The 15871-nt window shown below is 46.2% G+C and overlaps 1 protein-coding gene across 4 annotated transcripts in view; it reads right to left on the minus strand.

The window, feature by feature from the left end:
- Positions 1–15871, minus strand: part of LOC144768141 (tumor necrosis factor receptor superfamily member 3-like) — a 149818-nt gene that overhangs the window by 31959 nt on the left and 101988 nt on the right. The gene's annotated exons all lie outside the window — the stretch shown is intronic.

Raw genomic sequence — 15871 nt, forward strand, 5'->3', positions numbered from 1 at the left:
AATTCACAAAGATAAGGCTGGATATTTGAGATGGCAACTGCAAAAAGTTGATGGACGGAATGTTTAAAATAATCTCAGACACTGGCAATCACTCAGGCCGCATCTCAGTCCATTGTTTTTTGCCCACCGTGCCACCTGAGATTGGTCCCAGCCATATGCAAATCAACCTTGACCCTGCGCCTTATGGGAACAGTCTAGCCTGTACTGCCAAGTGGGATCCTCCCTGAAGTGGAATACAAGCAACCTAGGACTTGCTTCTCCCTGATAAGGGCTCATCAGCCAGGTATAGCTTGATTTCAATGACACCGTGAGCACGGACCCACGTCTGGGCATACCCATCACAATTAGGGCGACAACTGCAACAACAAGGTGAATGATGGAATGATTGAATTAATTTCAGCCACTTACATTTGCTTCGGCTGCATCCCAATACATAATTTTTTGCCCACCATGCCACCTCAGTTTGACCCAGTAATATGCAAATCAGCCTTGACCCTGCTCCTTATGGAAACAGTCCAGCCAAACTGCCACGTGAGGCTCTTCCTGAACCAGAATACTACCGGTCCAGGGTTGCTTGGGTTCCAGTTCAGAGAAGACCTACCTGGCTTTGCAGTTTGTCCTGGACTGTTCCAATTGGAGCAGGGTCAAGACTGATTTGCATATAGCTGGGTCCAAACTGAGGTGACATGGTGTGCAAGACAATGATGGATTGGAATGCAGAACTGAGTAATTAGCAGTGGGTAAGAGTAATTCAAGCATTCCATCCATCCCTTGTTTTTGTATACATTAGTGTGTCACCCTAAGTGGGACAGGTATGACCAGACATGGGTCCTTTGCACACTGTGTCAGTGGAACTAAGCTGTACCCGGCTGATGAGAAGTAAGGCAAAACTGGCCATGGTTTTGTTCAAGTTCAGGGAGGACATGGCTGAACTGCTGCGACTGAAACAGGGTCAAGACTAATTTGCATATAGCTGAGTCCAAACTGAGGTGACAAGGTATGCTAAATAAGGATGGATTGGGATGCAGCCCAGAGTAATTATCTGTGTTTGAGATTAATTCGAGCATTCCGTCAATTGTTTACATACTTTAGTATATTTGAGATGGGTCAGCAGGTGGGGCTTATGATCAAAGGTGTTTCAATGTGATGGTGATAGGAGTAAACGAGAGTGAAGACTTTTGCAGGTACAAAGTAAAAAAAGAAGGAGAGACAGTGAGGTACATTACAGAAGTGGTCGAAGTGGTTACACTGATTAGCAAAGTTCAACATAATATAGGAGATCTAGGTTTGGATGGTGGAGTAGACCACTGGACTAGAGTCTGGCTACTAGAATTGTTTTTCTGGCTTCAAACACAGTGATACAATGTTCCTTTGCTGAGTTTGCAAACAATGAAACACAGTGATACAATGTTCCTTTGCTGAGTTTTCAAACAATGATTTCCTCATTCATGTTGGCCGGTGACTGTGTAATTTGAAGAACATGAATCAGACTGAGCAGACAATGGAGAATGCTTACTATAAAATATTTGAACGTTGGAGCTAGAGGAATAAACAACAAAGCACACCGTATGGCCAATCTTTTTCAGCAAAATGGCCTTTAAGTAGATAGCCAACTAAGTAACAGAAGGGCAGCCCACGGCAGTTTCCCACTGATGGGCAACAGTTATGGAAAGAGCTAGGGAAAGAGAAGAAGGACTCCTTTCTCTATATAAAAGGTCACTGTGAGTTTGAGGCCACATACACTGGGCCGGATTCACAGAACTAACTTAAGACAAAATCCTAAACGTACTGATGCATTGTGGGTATTCCGGACGGAATTTCCATCCGGAATACCCACAATGCATCAGATATAGTCAATTAACACCAGATTGTGGGTATTCCGGCCCGGAAGCGGAGATTCCGGGCCAAAGGTGGAACTTCCGCTCCGGGTGTGGAGCTTACACTCCGGGTGCGGAGTTTACACCCCGGGTGCTGAAATTCCGGCCCGAGTGTGGACGTAAACTTAGGACAGTCTTAAGTGCATTCTGTGAATACCAGGTGTAGTAAGTTTAGGATTTTGTCTTAAGTTAGTTCTGTGAATCGGGCCCTATATTACAAACGTGTAGTGGTATGGCTATATGAAAGAGGCCCGCTGGATGTGAGCTGCAGGTAGTTGGGCATCCAGACTCCCTTAAGGATGGAACAGACTGCTTGGCCACCGGAAGGTGATATTTTTATGCAATCGTGAGCAGAGAGCAGAACAGAGGCCAGACAAGAAGTCAAGAGGCAACACTATTTAGAGCCATCAAGGGTTATGAGTATTAAGTATGAAAAGAACACAAAGAAGGAATTACAGGATAGAAGGAAAAAGTGATCCAACAAATAGGGCACACTAGACCCTCTATATTAATGGGGTGGGAGTTTGCTTAACACAACAGTATTATGATTATCCTGTAATCAAAGGCAAACCCATCCCCATTTTACTTTACGCTGACGATGCGGCTATCCTCTCGCAGAGAAAGGTGGGTCTTCAGAAAGCCGTACAGACCTTTACAAATTTTATGAAGAACAAGGGGTTACGTGTAAATGTCTTGAAGACGTTTACCATGTCGTGCGGCCCAAACAAACAAAGATCACCATGTCTAATTACTTTAGATGAAAGGAGGGTGGAGTTAGCCGACATCTTTTGATATTTGGGGGTCCATTTTGATAGGCAAGGCACGTGGAAGCCTGCGGTGAATGCAAGGGCCCTGGCATTTAATAGAGCAATTGGTGCTCTTATGACCTTTGCAAAAAAAATAGGGAACAGGCCAGTCAGGGAGCTCCTGCAAATATTTAAATCGAAATGCGTGGCTATTGGGACCTATGGGACGGGCATTTGGGGCTGGCAGCAAGTGGAAGCGATACAGCGAATCGAGAATAGGTTCCTGCGATTTATAACAGCCACATCGAAGAGCACTCCTATATATGTCTTACATGCCGAAGTTGATCTTCTTCACATCACGGATATTATAAAACTAGCCCCTGTTTTACTTTGGCACAATGTCTGGACCAACCCTGCCACAGAACTGAATAGGTCTATTATAGAGGATTGCTTAAGTTGTGATGGGATGAAAAACATTAAATGGCTCAGTTACATCAAGAATTTTGTCAGCGAGATTGGTCATCCTGAATACTTTACCGACCCAGCCTCACTGGAACAGCTCTCGCGATCCATGTTCAAAAAGACTTTGTTGGAACATTTGGAATTGCAAAGGTGGAAGGGTGAAAGGAATAAAAAATCTGTCATCAGCCACGACGAAGTGACATCTCAGAGGGGCCCTCAGTTGTATCTTGTTATAGATCATCCCCTACAGCATCGTAGGCTCCTGACATACTTTCGCCTGGAAACCTTTTATAAACTCGTATCATTTCTGAACTGTAATGACTGGGCGAGAGTAAAAAGGCGGTGTCCTTGTGATGACAAATCATTTCAATCAAATATACACTGCACTCTTTTCTGCACTTTATATAGCCATTCTAGACGACAAATCTTAAAACCCCTCCTGTTAACTTGGGGCCTAAGGAAAGCAAGAGACGTCTATAATAAACTCAGGTCTTTAGATGATTGTATTACCATCAGCACAGTGAGCCTCTACTTGAACACAATTTTAAGAGTAAGAAGGACCATGATCATGGGATAGCAAGAGATAATTAAGCATTCTTAACTACCATGCATTTCAATTGATTGCACTGTTCTATCTTTTTTAACTTCTTTTTATTAATTTTAAAAATCTATCTTTAGTAATGTTTAATCTTGATTGGAAAAGATGGAATTTTAATTGTGATTTTATTGGTATACTTTTATGAATTGTGAATTCAATTCGAATAAAGTCTTTGAACTGAACACTAGACCCATCCTAGATTATGAATGCAGCAGGTGACCTGTCCAACCAGAGCAAAGAGATGGATATTAAGAGGCTGCTACAGCTCGGCAGTATGGGCGAGAGCTACAAGTGAATGGCAAAGAGGTGGATGTCCAGGCAGAAAGTACAACTGAGAGAAGTAATTGTGGAGCAAGATGGACATCTTGGTGGCCATTTGGTGAACTTGAAGCCAAGTGAGATCCTGGCAGAATGTAGGGTTGATGGCAGATATTGAAAAATGGCAAGCTTATCAAAGGAACCATACCTGTCAACCTCTTGCCTCACAAACGAGGGGGAGGTCAGGCGTTTAAGAGGATGCCTCCATTAATGCCTAATGAAAATGAACACTTTATTTTGGGGTATAAAGGTTCGAAAAGTGGGGGGTCAGTTAAAGTCTATGGAGAAGTTCTGTTAGCAGCTCATGAACAGATGTAAAAAGTAGGTGACACCCCCAGAGTTCAGTATGCGACAAGGGCAAGTCCTACTGTCACTCACACTCCACGCACAAGCCTGAACTCCTCTGTTGTGAACTGATGCTAACTCCAAAGCAGTGTTCGGCCAGTTCCTGACCCTCCCCTCTCTCCGCCGCCCCCACCCGTTCTCAGCAAAGCCATTTCCAGTAACGGGTTCCCGCCAACGCTCCAGAGGGTTCCTTATTTTCTCGAATGCTCACAAGCGCCTTTCTTACCAGAAGGGGAAGTGCAGCTTCCTTCCTGGGGAGGGGTCACGTGGCCCACCTCCAAAAGGAGAAGTGGAGAGGAGCTGTGCAGGCCAAGAGAAGGTCGATTCCCATCTTCTCTGCAGTACGGTCTGGCAGTGCGCCCCTTTCCTCATCCCACTCCTCGCTCTCTGCATCAACACTGCCTCAGCTCAGCAGGACAGAGCCTGAGATGGATTAACATGGAGAATCTTGGCTCACCGTTTTCACTGTACCACAGTGACATCTTGGTTGTATCAGACCCAATCAATCCATCAGGGTTCCTATAGAGTGCGACCACTCACCTGTAAGGTCTCAGGGTGCTGGGGGGGGGGATATCTGCAATTAAGTCGAAGACCCAGGTCTTGAGGTTCTTCCTGAATTGAGGCAGTCCTTCCTGATCCAGAAAACAGAATTATGTTTTGGGAACTTTCTTTGACTTGAGGAACTCTGAACTAGGCCTTCTGTGAGTTGATGAAAGCTATCTTCAAAGGGTCTGCATGAACATCTACTATTGGCCGTCTTTGAACAAGACTCTGAAGACTTCAGTTCAAGAGAAGCCAACCCTAGGGACTTATACCACTGTCCTTTTACCATCATCCTGTGAAGGTACTGCCCTCCGTGGCACGGGTGACAGGTCGCTAATGATGTGAAGTGCATGTGTCCGATAGTTCTGCCCTGCTGCTTGGTCTCCAGTGATTCCATGGGTGTGATCAAGGCATTGACCATCTACAGAACTCATGCCTACGATGGCATGCACGCACACGCTAACTAACACACGCACGCATACACACACACACACTGCCCCCCACACAGGCCATTGAAGGTGGCCAGCAGTGTGCGACAGCCGTCCACGCTGCAAAACTTGCATGCAATGAGTGAGACTTGGGGTATCTGGAGCATGTTCTTGGATCCCAGCGGAACAAAAGGGGGCGGTGATGGACAGAGCATCTGAACCAATCAAACACTCACACCCAGTCAACAGATCTGGGTTTAATCCATCACCATTTTTTAGCCCACTCTGCCACCCCAGTTCAGACATGGCCATGTGCAAATAAGTCTGACCCTGTGCCTCATGGGAACAATCCAGCCCGAACTGCCAAGCCATGCCTTCCCTGGACCGGAAACAAGCATCCTGGGACCGGTTTCTGGCATTCCAGCCGTCTTCAGCCAGGCTTGCTTGAATCCAGTGGCAAAGTGAGCAAGGGATTCACGTCTGAGCATACCCTGCAAACTTATGGCGAACAAAGCGGTACAAAAGGGGGTGTTCTTGGATCCCGGCTGTCCCTCCACTCTGCTGAGGAGCACCTGAAACAGAGTGTATGGGTCAGGTCCATACGTCTTCGTTGTAAGTGTGCCTAAACTATTAGGTATCCAAGCACATCTATCCTGGCTGAAAACTGCTTTGAGAACCTTACACCTTGGCATTCTATTCTCCTGATGGACCTGCTAAAACAGGTAATTCTCCATTAGACATTCCTATCCCAGTTGCTCCTTTTCCACCCTAAGTCACCAGAAGAGAAATTAAGAGTCGAGTAAACAGTGGGTTAAAGGCTCTACCTACTTTTATTATCTAATGGACCACAGGGTTCTGCTTTCACTACGTGCCATAAGCCTCAATAAGTCTGTAAATACCTGTTCATCCTTCTTGGGCAGTGCCTGGGTGCTGCCTGCCTTTGCTTCTCTGCAGTCTGCTCTGAGCTATGTTCTGGTGGATGAAATGGTGAATGAAGGGGTGGATGAACGGATACTGGGACTCTGTGTCTTGTGTGGGGACCGGCTGGCCGTCCCACACCCCTCTTCCCATGGTGACCAAACTTATGTTAAGAAGGGACACGTCTTTTATAGACACGTCTGTCCCTGGGTGGCCTTGCGTGGCTTGCCGCTGGTGGCACAGACTTTTACTTGGATACGTAGCTAAACAGTAGTTTGTTGAGGGGACTCGCAGCAATGTAGAGCCCGGGTGCTTTCTGTGTAGGTTTAAGGGTAGATCGGTACTAGAGTTGTATCAATGAGGCATTTCTTTTCTGTATGAGGCACAGTCAGGAAATTAATTTGTTAGTACAGACCTGTGTGACTAAAGCAGCCTTTTTCACACATTTTTACACATTATTTGTCAAGAATGCCCCGTCTTGCTCGGCAGTTGATGTACAGTGCATGCCGCAGTAAACAATCCTGACCACGAAAACGTGACCCTGCATGTTGTTACAACGCGGTTGTTACAACGACCACGTTGTAACAACGCATACCATTACCCCGTAAGTTGTAACAATGACTTGCAAAGGGGGGAGAAGGTGTTGGGTTTAAAATCCAACATCTTCCCTTCTGTCCGCACAGACGGGAGTTGGAATAGTAAATTATACTATTTCAACATCCAGCGCCCCCCTCCGCAAGTCGTTGGTACGAATTGCGGGGTAATGGTATGCGTTGTTACAATGCAGTCATTGCGGTTGTTGTAACAACCGCATTGTAACAACATGCTAGGTCACAGGCAGCGGGAAAAAGAGGCATATTCCATGCCACAGCATATCAGATGCCCTGGGTAAACAAAGAGTGAAGGGCAGCAGCCGGAAGTGCAGGTCCAGTTCACTTTTGATGACACTGTCCAATTGTAAATCTGCCAGTGCTCACTAGAGGTGGGCGAGTCAACAAATTGACAGAGACAGCCAGGCAAGAGCCGAGCCAGGGGTCTGCCTAGGGTCTTAGAGTCCGTGTGTGAGCCGAGCCCTGGAAAATGTTTGCCATGCAAATCATATGCCAAACAGTGGTTGCCAACCTGTGGTTCATGACACTTGGGGGTTACCACAGCTTCCTCAGGGAGTCTGCGACTACTTAGAAAATTAAATAATATTAACAAATTTATCAAGTGTATATAAAGTAGCTAAAGGTACAATTTAAAAATGTTAAATGTACTGTAAATGTGAAAGATTTGAAATTGGAGGATAAAAATGAAACTAGTATCCTCAGTTTGATTCGTGGGAGCAGTGCAAGTGCAACAAACAGAATATAGTATGGGCGGTGAGTGGTCTCAATTGAATTTAGAAAAGGTCCAACCATTCTATCAAAATGTAGATTTTTTTTTTATTCACATGTGTTTGAAAATTGCGATTCTCCTATTTACATGACCAAAGAATCTGGATTTCATTAAAGACACGGAGGCTAACATTATGCATTAATCCTTTTAATGCAGCTCTCACACAGCCGCTTATGTCACAAAGGTAAGAACAAGAATTAGGTGACATCATAGTATCCATAAAGGCCAGGTGCCAAGGGAGATCAGCCTCTTTTAAATGCCTCGAGTGACAGGAGAAGTTGAAACGGAGGAACAAAGCTTGAACTTGAATGAGGAACTGGAGACCATCTTGAGTTCCAAGTAGATTCATCAGTTAGAATTGTCTGAAATGGAAAGACGAGGTAAATCAAGGAGAAGGAAGGAAAGTGACTTCATGAGAAGCATGAACAAAAACATCACAATAAGAGAGCATGAAGAGGTTGCAAAACGGATTAAATAATTGTAAACCAGATTAAATAACAATTCACAATTACCCTCAGGGAGGGACGGGAGGGATAATGTTAGCCTCCGTGTCTTTAATGAAATCCAGATTCTCTGGTCATGTAAATAGGAGAATCGCAATTTCATTACAAGACAGGAGGCTACATTATGCATGTTGGTAGCCTTGAATAACTGCATCAGAAACATGTTCAATTGGTTTACAATAGTGATGTGCAAAGGTATAGGCGTTAGACCAATCAGCTGATTTAAGGATAGCATCCAACTTACCACCAGACCAGAAAGACTTGCTGGCCATAGCGCTCCTAAGAGAGTGAGCCTGGAACTTAGACAGGTCAATACCAGCAAGGTTCATAGCAATTTTAACCCACCTAGCGATAGAGCAGGATGAGATGGGTTTAAAGGGACTAACGTAAGAAACTAAAAGTTGATTTGCACCAGGAGGACGAAGGTTAGACATTCTGGAATCGTATTCCTTCATGCAATCAACAACACATAGTTTTGGGTGAGAATCAAAACGAGGGTAAAAGATAGAATCAGACATGGTTTTAATTCTTCTAAATATTTCGAATTTAACACCAAACATGTCGTAACATCTATTAGAGATGTCGAGAGCCTTGACATCAGAAACTCTGCGACAAGAAACTAGACATAAGAGAGAGGCGAGCTTAATAGAGAGACATTTCCTGTTAAGGAGAGAATTATTAGGCCATGAACAAAAAAGATCAAGTAATAGTTTAACATCCCAAACTGATTGATATCTAGGACGAGGGGGTCTCTTAAGACGAATGCTTTTAAGAACTCTGCAGATAATAACGTTTTTACCTACCGTTTTACCATTGACAAGAGCATGGCCGGCTGAAATTGCAGATCTAAAACAATTAATTGATCTATAGGAGAGACCATTATCGTAGATTTCAACAAGGAAATTAACAATAGAGACTATAGGAGCCTCCACGGGATCCAGGTTCCTTTCCAAGCACCAACTAGACCATTTCTTCCAGATGTTATTGTATCTGTAATGGGTTCCGGGTGCCCATGACTCTCCGAGGAGAGTGAGAGCAGACGACGAAAGTCCAGACAGTTGGTGAGATTGCCTGACACTTTCCAGGCAAGAAGGTTCAAACTCCCCGAAACAACCAGGTGATGATCCTCTCCGTCTGCGTTTAGGAGGAGGCCCTGAGTCGCGGGAATCAAGAAGGGAACGTCGCAAGAAAGTTCCAGAGCAGTGGGGAACCAGGCTTGAGACGGCCAAAAAGGGGTTATCAGAACAAGGGAGCATTGTTCCTGTCTCACCTTCTGAAGAACCCTCTGAATCATCGCAAAGGGGGGAAAGGCGTAAGGGCGAAGGGGAGCCCAAGGCTGGAGGAAAGCGTTCACAGCTAGAGCACCCGGGTCTGGCATCCAGCTGAAGTACTGGGGAAGTTGGAAGGTCAACCTGCTTGCGAAGAGGTCCACGTCGAAGGGACCCCAGAGAGTGTCCAGGGAATTGAAGATCGTCGCATCGAGTTTCCAGTCGCTGAAATCTTGAAGGAACCTCGAGTTCCAATCCGCTGAGATATTGGATTTCCCCGGAAGGTATTCTGCTCTCAAAGAAATTTTGTGTTCTAGACAGAACATCCATAATTTCTTGGCCAGATCCGATAGGTCTGCGGACCTCGTGCCACCGAGACGGTTGATGTAAAAGACCGCAGAAACATTGTCCATTTTCAGAAGGACAGATCTGCCCTGAAGTGAGTGTCTGAAACTCATCAAGGCATAAAGTCCAGCGGTTAGCTCTAAAAAATTTATGTGGTGGGAGGACTCGGAAGGGGTCCAAACTCCGCCGGTGTCCTGGTCGAGGAGGCGAGCGCCCCAGCCATGGAGACTGGCGTCTGATTCCAAGACGAAGTCTGGGGGTGAACCAAAGATAGCCCTTCCGTTCCATGCATCCAAATTGTCCAGCCACCAAGCGAGTTCCAGTCTCGCTGGTTGATCCAGAGAGATCTTGTCCCCATACCAGAGACCGGACCGGAGGGCTTGGGCTTTCACCCTCTGGAGAGCATGGTAGTTTAGAGGGCCCGGGAAGATAGCTTGGATCGAAGAGGAAAGAAGACCCAAGAGCCTGGCTAGCTCTCGTAGAGAGAGAGATTGATGTTTCAGGACAAACCTGATTACTTTTCGGATTTTCGCGATCTTCTTCTTCGGGAGTGAAAGAAGACAGCTTGAGGTGTTCACGGTGAAGCCTAAAAACTCCAGGGATTTTGAGGGAGTCAGGATGGACTTCTCTCTGTTTATAATGAAGCCGAGATCCTCTATCAATTCCATGGAGACCCTGAGGTCTTCTAGAATTTGTTCCTGGGTTTGAGACATGATGAGGATGTCGTCTAAGTAAATAATTAGGCGAACCCCTCTTGCTCTGAGAATCGAAACAATGGCTCTCATGACCTTGGTGAAACACCATGGGGCGGAAGAGAGACCGAAGGGGAGAGCTCGAAATTGGTAGAGGTGTCCGTCCCAAATAAATTGGAGGAAGGATTGGTGTTCCTTGGCCATAGGGATAGTAAAGTAGGCGTCCTTCAGGTCTAGCTTGACTAGCCAATCTCCTTGGAGAAGAAGGTCCCTGAGGAGATGGATGCCCTCCATCTTGAAGTGGCGATAGACCAGGTATCTGTTTACTTCCCGTAGATTTATGACAGGCCTCCAGCCTTTGTCCTTTTTCTCTACCAAGAAGAGGGTACTTACAAAATTCTTTTGTGACCAAGGAACCTCGATAATAGCTCCCTTTTTCAGCATAGAGGAGACCTCCTCCTTGGCGATAGCTAGGTGTTCCGGGGGGAGGTCCAAGGGTCTTGGAGTCGTGGATTGGTAAGGAATGTCCACGAAATCTATCATGAACCCGCGGACAGTTTGTAGGACCCACGGGTCCTGAGTATAACTTTCCCAGACATGGTAAAACAATTTGAGCCTTCCCCCGACCTTTGGAGGGGAAGGAGGAAGGAGGGCACTTACTTGAGGTGTTGGTATTAGGTGCTCCACGGGAGGGGAAGCCTCTGCCTCGGGAACCACGAGCTCCTCGTTGGGGGTAGAACTGCTTGTTCGAGGGGTAGTATCCCCTTCCTGCACCACCTCTTCCTCTGCCGGAGTTATAGGGCCGGAAGTTGGCACGGCCGAAAGAACGGCCCCTTCTTCCGGCCTGATCAAAAACATTAGATGGAAAGACTTTTTTCAGGTTACTTTGAGCCCTATCAAGCGCCGTAAAGGTCGCAACGTATCTGCCAATTGACTTAATCATATCTTGCCCGAAGAGTAGGCCTTGAGGTTCGGAAGAAGGTTCTTTGTCGGCCAAGTCCCCGAGTTTGGGGTTAATTCTGTTTAAGACAGTTTTTCTCCTTTCCATGTTGAGGCTCGAATTGGCGTTCCCTAGGAGAACGATGGCTCTCTGGCTCCAACCCCTGATGAGCGCAGTGTCGAGGGGAGTATCTGAAATATAGGACTCCTCAGCAAGATCAAGGATTTTGGTGAGAGGGCCTAGGATGTCTAGTAGACGGTCCTGGCAGGATTTAAATGCTCTTTCGAGGACCCTTTCTAGGGTCCTTTCCCAGTTTAAAGAGAAATTTAATAAGGTCTGGGTCAAGGTTGGGGGTCTGGCAGACCTTATCCCCAATCCATGGTCTCGGGCATTCAGCGCGCATAATGTTCCTTGTATCAGTTTCCAAGGAGTTTCTCAACCATTTGGTTATGAACTTGCCGACATGTTCCTGGGGGGACCACTTAGAGCTATTGGGGCGTGAGATATTGACAGGAGAAAACATTTCTCCCCCAAGGGGGTCAAGGATGGTATCCTTGGAGGAGGAAGGAGGGTCTAAATCTGGAAACGAGTTGGGGTCTGAGTCGTTGGAGAGGTAGTCATTAGGATCGAAAATGAACTCGTCGTAGGGTTCCTCGAAGGTCTCCTACAGGTCAGAGTAGGTATCGGAAAGAGCACTAGCACCGTGACCAGTCGTGCCGCTTAGGACACCTTCCAGAGTTGTACCGCCAGGGGTACCCAACCTAGTTGTGCCGCGAGGGGCACCAATGCCTCTTGGAGCGCTAAGGCTTCCCGAATCCAGAGAGGTGCTATGACCTCCAAAGTTCCCCGCACGACTATCTATAGTGTGCTTGGTTTTTCTAGGTGCTTTGAGCCTTGTAGGGTCATTAGGGTGTTGCCCAAGGTCGCTGAGGGTCCTCTTACGAGACATTACCTCGCTAAAGGTATCGAGCATGCATGCTCTCATTTCCTTTTTCAGAAAGTTTTTGAAAGCGTCACTATTGTGAGAGGGAGAGGAAGCCGTAGCATCCTCGCTCTCCATATCTGACATTTTGTTTAGTGATAATGGAAACAGAAGGCTTAACCTGCCTCTTATCTTCCCTCTTTTTTTTTTTTTTTTTTATCTGTATGAATGCCACGTTTTTTTTTTGTTTTTTTTTTTGTAAAGTTGTGCCTGCGCTTGCCAGAGAATGCCTTCGTTTGCCCTATGGACGTATTTGGGCAGGGTTGTGGTAAGATTTGGTCGAAGCAGTAGTCTGTCGGTAGCTCAGGAAAGCCTCACAGCAACTGACGTGCTCGAGGCAGTGCTGGGAGAAGAGGAATGACCCTTAGGAGGCAGGGGGCGTTGCGCCGCCGCTGCCGAGGGTCATTCCTCTAATGCGGGACACGCGAGGCGGCGCAAGATACCGGGATGGTCGGGAACACAGCGCGAGGGAAACGGGCAGCGATGGTGCGTTTTAAGAAGGTGATCCATTTTAGAATTTAAGGCATACTTAAAGGGCGATTTTGTTTTCAGGAGTAAACGGGAGCCGTGTAAGGCGGGTGTAATCGAGTGTACTGGGGGGTACAGGGAAGACACACGGTGCGGGGAAGACAACCGAAAATTGGAAGTCTTGGGAAGGGGTTACAGCAAAGGTAACACAAACGCCGGTAATTGGGAACACACAAGTCCCTATGGGGGTCAGCACGAGCACCAGCGGTGTATAGCATATATATAAGCAGTATCATACATATGTATGGGCAAGGTTCAATAAGCAGTAAAAAGATCTATCAATATCAAAAACTATCAATATCAAGTGTTAACATTAGTAAAGACAAGGAGTAGTAAAGGCAACTTATCTGTTTGAGAGCCGCATTTAAAAGAGGCTGATCTCCCTTGGCACCTGGCCTTTATGGATACTATGATGTCACCTAATTCTTGTTCTTACCTTTGTGACGTAAGCGGCTGTGTGAGAGCTGCATTAAAAGGATTAATGCATAATGTAGCCTCCTGTCTTGTAATGAAATTAAATAAAATGTGTCATCATTTGTGTATTTGTTTGATGAATGCTTATTTCTGCATGTTTTATGTATTGTTTTGCGGTTCAAATCATCAACAATGCTTAGTCCCCAGCTTACAGTACTGACCCAGTGAGGGTCCTCGGATTCTAATAACAATTCGGTTCTACTAATGATTAAGCGGAGGTACCCAGAAGTCCAAAGGTTGAGAACCACTGACGTAAAATGTCTCCTCAAAATAAAAAAAAGTGTATTTAACATGTGGAAGCCTTGACATTAATACATCACATTATAGCACTGCACCGAGTCTTACTTGTTAAAAGTGAGTTTTTAAATATGAAATTAGAACCCTTCCAGGCCAGGCCCCACCCGGCGATAGTGCCATCAGCGAATTAAGATGAAAGTCAGTTGTCATATGAAACCTGCAGGAGGGCCAGATTCTTAGACACATTAACATTGCAGTCTATTAAGTCAAACACATAAGGCTTTTGTGCAGCTGGTATTCTGTACTCATCTGAAAGTGCTTTAAATATTTGATAATGAAGAAAGATGAGGATCTGTGAAATAAGATATTTCCCTAAGATCACAAAGTTTGGTTAAGCAGTGAAGCAGCACTTAATCCAGGGCTTCTGGTTTCACTTTGTACAAATCAGCTGCCAAATGGGTATCTATATCTTTTCTCTTCTCACGGGAAACATCCTTTATATGGCGGTGATTACACCGCGATGCATTTAGAACGCTGTCATTACAACGCAAGCGTTACATCGACTTGCACTGGAGGGCGCTCTAACCTAAGGAATAGTAAGATTTACTATTCCAACACCTTCACTACTGTACGTTGATGGGTGTTAGAAGAGTAAATCTTACTACTCCCAAGTCCAGCGCCCTCCAGCGCAAGTCGTTGTAACAACTTGTGTTGTAAAAACTGCGATGTTACATACCGCGATCATTTTGATTGCGTTGTAACATCACATATTCCTTTTCTCATTGAATGTCAATGTTTTATTTTGACCTGTTTGTGTATGAGGTAGAGCGAGGGTGTCAGGCAGAAACCACATGAACGTTCAGCTCATTATGGGCTCGAGGTTTCAACAGGACCTCGAGTGGAGTTACAGCGAGGCTTCAGGCTCGCCCACTCTTAGTGCTCACAGCCCATGACGCACTCAGGACCCGAAAGCTCTACTGCTTCTGTTGTGTCTACAGCAACAATCTTGACCACTCCTCCACACCCTCACCGCGTCCATCTCTAGTCCCTCCTGGCCTCGGGATGTCACCTGCAATCCCACTTCTCTGCACTAGGTTTGCAAAAAATTACATAAATATGGCACAATTCTCCTCAGAAGCAAGTATGGAAGGTGTAAGGGCTTGAGAGATGGTTCACTGAGTAAAGCTGCGGGACGGTAAGGCAAAGCCAGACCAATGAAGGGCCCGCGATGAACGCCTCCCGAGGGCGGGACCGCCAGGAGACGGAAGGCGGAAACCCAGCGAAAATCACTGGAAGCCCACAAAATTGGAAGCATGCAATTGGGTGGCATTGTTCAAACCATCCCAATCAGAAGGACGCGTGCGGCAGAAGAAGAGTTAAAAGGGCAGGGTGCAACACACTGGGCATACCTTGCCCTCTACATGTTGGCCTACCCACCTACACTGGATTGCCGGCATCGCAGCCACAGGTTGGGAGCGTGGTTGGAGGCCACCAAGACAGCACACCTAGACAGCCAAAAAACCACAATAGCCTAGGAAGAGGAGCTGCTCAAACAGTGTCCTTGGGATGCCTTATGGCAGGGACACTGGGAGCAATCAAAGGGTCAGCAGCAGGTGGACAGGGCACTTGCTGTCGGAAGGCAAGACGGCCACCCACTCAGATCTCTGTAGCAAGGGAAGCCTAGAGGCCACGAACGCTCGACACATGCTAAAGGGCCATAAATCAGGGGGCTGTGCCGGAAGGGCTGTAATAGTTACTGTGGACCAATTAATCAGACTGTTGATAAAGTTGACAGATGTGATGAAGTATTAAAATCATGGAGGATACAATTGACCATTAAAATGTGATGTTTATGTTCCATGTTTGTGAATAAACGGCGGCCATTATGCAGCAACAGTGATTCAACTAGTGCTTATTGAGATGGGATATAAGGGTGCATGAGGAAGGCAGGGAGGGACTGGTGGTCACTCGCACATCTGGGAGGGGTCAGGTGCTTGCCTTTCACATGTAGGTGCCAACTCCAGACCTCAATTGCCCACCGAAGGGTGATGATTGAGCACTGTTAAACTGGGTGTAACACTGCTGTTTACAGTGAGAAAGATCGAAAACTCTGGTGAACAACTGCTATAAAAACAAGTTATCGTTACTATATGTAGTAAGGTGAATGTTCCTCTCCTTCTCAGTTCTCTTTCTTCCCCTTGCTGTTCAGCCTGAGTATGTGTGGAATGTTGTATATGTCATGGAATGCTGAATGGGTGAAGTGAATCGGTTGGTGTCTGCAGGCTGA

Source organism: Lissotriton helveticus, chromosome 7 (genome assembly GCF_964261635.1).
Source record: "Lissotriton helveticus chromosome 7, aLisHel1.1, whole genome shotgun sequence".
NCBI classification, from domain to species: domain Eukaryota; kingdom Metazoa; phylum Chordata; class Amphibia; order Caudata; family Salamandridae; genus Lissotriton; species Lissotriton helveticus.